General features: G+C 38.7%; 1 protein-coding gene across 1 annotated transcript in view; it reads right to left on the reverse strand.

Annotated features, from left to right (window-relative positions):
* pdzd2 (PDZ domain containing 2) overlaps positions 1 to 4,883 on the reverse strand; it is a 60,975-nt gene that overhangs the window by 18,937 nt on the left and 37,155 nt on the right. The window lies entirely within an intron of this gene.

A 4,883-nucleotide genomic window follows, 5' to 3' on the forward strand; every position in this document is an offset into this window, starting at 1 on the left:
CCGACAGTTGATCTTTTCTCTCCAAGTTGCTTTCCGATTCTCTTGTAGCCCATCCCAGCCTTGTGCAGATCAACAATCTTGTCCATGATGTCCGTAGAAAGCTCTTTGGTCTTGCCCATGGTGGTGATGTTGGATGCTGGTTGTTTGGGTGTTGACAGGTGTCTTTTATACAGGTAATGAGGTGAGGCAGGTGTATTTGATGTAGATAATTGGTTGGGATTGGGGCTGTGTCTTGAAGAAAGACTAACTGGCTTGTAGGAGCCAGAATACTTGCTGTTTGGTAGGGGGTCATATACTTGTTTTTCCTCATCAGATGGTTATCAATTTTTATAAATTCATATGATGTGATTTTCTGGGATTTTCTTTGGGATTCTGTCTTTCACTGTTAGAATGTACATATGATTAAAATTGTAGATTGTTGCATTCTTTGTAAGTGGGCAAACCTGCAAAATCAGCAAGGGGTCAAATACTTTTTTCCCCCACTGTATTATAAAATAAAATATAAACATATGTAATATTGACTTTTTGTTTCACACAGGACATGAACACGGTTCTCCTGGTTCAAAGTCCGGGTTATGGCCCTCCTTTCACCCCAACCACGTCCTTACTCAGTCTTTTCTGTTAAATATCATATAGGCCCCACTGCGTTGACCTATGACCTTATAGGGATCCCTATACAAACATACGTCGATGGGTCTTGACCATGCGTCCATATGTGACAAGTCAGGGAGTGAGAACGGGTTGGGATACACCGGTCATAGGCAGAACACAACACCACTCCTTTGTTTTTTTCGTCTTGGGTTTAAAACAGAAAAACAAAACAGATGTTTTTTAAAGTTTTTCTGATTTAGTTGGAATAAGCAAAGAACGAACCATACACGGATTAAAGACAAGTTATACAAATGATTACATTATCATTAAAAGAGTTATTACAAACAATAAATTAACTATCAGATTATTTAATGTAATAGCATGTAATTGACTCAGAACATCTTACCATTCTCTATATTTGCGGATTCATAAAATAAGGAGAAGTCATGCATGCAGGCAAATTAGAACATAATAGAACATAATCACTACCTACTATACGTTGCATAAAATGCATTAGAAGACTTAAAGTCGGTGTTGTTGTGTATACTTCTATGGTTGGGTAGACAGAAATCAATGAATTGATGAGTTCATAAAATTTAGGTACACATTTTTATTTTTATTCAGCTGTTAAATTACAAGGCTTAACTAGAGACATTGCTGTAGTTGCTCCAGAATGTCACCTGAGTAGTTTTTCTATTGCTGCCTCTTAGATTACAAATTAAGCTGGGGAAGACATAAAGAAAAAGATTTAAGGACTATCTGTTCATCAACTACAGAATGATGTACTCATAACAGTAGTTATCCAAGTTGCTATATTTTTTTCTGTTACCATATCAGTCTGTTCAGTTAAGTACAACCCTTCACCAGCAATCCTAAAGTTTGTAATTGGTGTGAATATGCTGAAAAAGTTTGATTAAAAATTGCAACATAATGAAATGGGAATAAAAAATCTTTTGGTAACCAAGAAACAGCGACCCACAGCAAAGTCTATGCTACGCAAAATTAGGACATTAGCTCACTACACTACTATAAAATTATTAAACTAGGGCATACAAAGCATACAGGGAGTTAACTACAGGGTATATCTAGTTTTGGTAACTAAAGTTAAAATATAAAGTATTAGATAGTCACCATGGATAGAAAAACAGATGCTTGCAGGTTGCTTAGGGGAAGTGAGTGAAGGAGGGTTGATCCTACATCTTAGGTCAGCATAAAAGGGAAAGACATGGTGCTCTATTTATAGGCATACTGAGCAGCATTCTGCCGCTAATGGCTTGTAAACACAATTTAAAAGAAGCATAATTATATACCACATCACATCCAGGTGCAAGGCTTTGGAAAACAGCATCGATGAAACAAATCTGCACACTTCATAAAACCACAAATGTATGTTTAGTCCGACTACAATCACATTTAATAATAATGGTCATAATATTAATCTCTATTTAGCACTTTCTAAAATCCATGATACAAAGTGCTTTCACAAGTGCAGAAAATAAAACACGTAAGTCATAAAACCATCAGATTTTAAGATTAATCAGATAAAAACCAAGAAAAAATAAATAAGGAATCAAACTACAGTTTAAAGAAAAATAAAGTCAACTAAAAAGTCACTTTTAAGAAGGGACTTAAAGGAGTTTACTGACTTAGCCGACCTGATTTCTCAGCCAGGTAGTTACAGGGCCTTGAGGGGCCTGACTGCAAACACTCTCCCCTTTAATTTTAAGTCGGGCCTCTGGAACAGACAACCAATGTTACTCAGTAACGCGTTACTGTTACTGTTACTGTTTCTCAGTAATGCGTTACTGTAATATTATTACTTTTCTCAGTAACTATTAGTGTAACTAATTACTTTTCTAAAACAGAAATATTATTACAGGCGGCTGTGGCTCAGGTAGGTTGCCCTTTAATCGGAAGGTTGGAGGTTCAATCCTCTAGACTGTGTGTCGAAGTGTCCTTGGGCAAGATGGGGAATTGCCCCTGGTGGCTGTTTCGTAACGTAGCGTAAGTAACGCTGCGTTACTGAACGCACCATCCTTGAAGTGAATTCGCGACTGTGCTGCAGGTAAGTGGCAATACTAAATACTGCTCTTAGAAATAGGCTACATGTGCAGAAAAACAGCTGTTCAAAAGTTGGGATTTACTTGCTTTATTTCTTTTTATTTTAGCCGGTGGCATAAAGAAACATTAGTTATTATGTTTTTGATATTAGTTTATAGAGTCGGGAGAGGCAGCTTTGTTTGGGGGTGAAGGGGGTGGTAGTGAAAGTCATGTTTCCCACAAATAAATCAATGAATGGGATAAATATATCAAGGCTGACCGCCACATATTGATTGTCTACTAGACGTATTTAAAATCATACTTGATTGAGGAGCTGTAATGAGGAGAAGACAGTCCCCTCCAAAAGTATTAGAACAGTGAGGCAAATTCCTTTGTTTTTGTTAACTGAAGACATTTCGGTTTAAGATCAAAAGATGAGTATGACACAAGAGTTCAGAATTTCAGCTTTTATCTCCTGGTATTCACATCCAGATGTGTTAAACAACTCAGGACATACCCTTTGTTTGAACCCACCCATTTTTCAAGTAAGTAAAACTACTGGAACATGTGACTGACAGATGTTTCTTGTTGCCTAGGTGTTGCCTTTTAGGTTGATTGTCCAAACATTAAATAGCTCTGCATGTAGTTGAAGTTTTCATCCTTGGTTCAAACCTATAAAGACTGCATTTCCTGTTAAAGAGGATAAACCAACATGAAGACCAGAGGGCTGTCTATGGGAGAAAAGCAAGCCATTGTCAAGCTGAGAAAAGAAGGAAAATCGACCAGAGCCACTGGACAAACATTGGACATAGCATGCACAACAATTTGGAATGTCATGAAAAAGAAAGAAACTACTGGTTTACTGAGCAACAGACGTCCAACAGGTCGGCCAAAAACAACAGTAGTTGATGAGAGCTGTGAAGAAAACCCCCAAAACATCAGTAAATGACATCACCAACGACCTCCACAGTGCAGGGGTGAAGGTATCACAATCCACTGTTCGAAGAAAACTCAGAGAGCAGAAATATAGAGGCCACACTGCAAGATGCAAACCACTCATCAGCAGGAAGAATCAGAAGGCCAGATTGAAATATCCAAAGAAGTACAGAGATGAGCCGCAAAAGTTCTGGAACATAATCTTATGGACGGATGAGACCAAGACTAATCTCTACCAAAGTGATGGAAAGGCCAAAATGTGGAGAAAGAAAGGGACTGCTTATGATCCGAAGCATACAATCTCATCTGTGAACCATGGTGGAGGTGATGTCATGGCTTGGGCATGCATGGCTGCTTCTGGAACAGGCTCATTAATATATATTGATGATGTAACTGATGATGGTAGCAGCAGAATGAATTCAGAAGTAGAGAAGAAACAAGAACTGAAAGAAGCTGCACTAAAAGCCTGGAATAGTTTGGTGATGTCGATGGGTTGCAGGCTTGAGGCAGTTGTTGCAAGCAAGGGTTATGGCCACCCGATATTAAATGTTATTTACTTTAAGATTATTTGTTCCATACTTTTGCTTACCTAAGAATGCTGTGGTCTAATACAAAAGGCGGTATGTCCTAAGTTGTTTAACACATCTAGATGTGAATACCAGGAAATAAAAGCTGAAATTATTCTCATACTCATCTTTTGATCTTAAACCCAAATGTCTTCAGTGAACAACAAAAAGAAAAGGAATTTGCCTAACTGTTCCAATACTTTTGAAGGGGACTGTATATTTGTGCAGCACCTCCTCTCTCTCACTCGCTCCATATCTCTGTCTCTTTCCTGAACACCGCTGCACAAACCTTTCCAAAGTTAGGATGTATCTGGGTTATCCAGATTAGTGACCCCCTACTCCGGTGATTTTGTGTTGGTAGCGTGTTGTGCTGCTCTCGCTAAATATCAGTTAAATTTGTTAGATTACAGCGGCCAACTGTCCGCTAAACACTTATTCTTACAGTAATTTTGCCTAAGCACTCACACTTCTTTCCATCTTTTGGTGACTGCTGTTCAATCTTATAGTTGTTCAAAAGTTTTGGTAGGTAACGCTACAGTACTTTAGCTTAGCCGTTTGCGACTTTAGCTAGCGATGGCTTCTGGCTGGGTGACTGTCCGAAGGAGGAATAGTCGTAAGCATTCAAAGCCCACGGGTCACCACCAACCTGTTCACGTTTCTAACAGATTTTCCCCACTTAGCGACACACCCGCTGAGAAACCAACTCTGATCATTGGCAGCTCCATTTTGAGAAACGTGAAGTTAGCGAAG

This window comes from Micropterus dolomieu, linkage group LG21 (assembly GCF_021292245.1).
Source record: "Micropterus dolomieu isolate WLL.071019.BEF.003 ecotype Adirondacks linkage group LG21, ASM2129224v1, whole genome shotgun sequence".
Classification (NCBI taxonomy): domain Eukaryota; kingdom Metazoa; phylum Chordata; class Actinopteri; order Centrarchiformes; family Centrarchidae; genus Micropterus; species Micropterus dolomieu.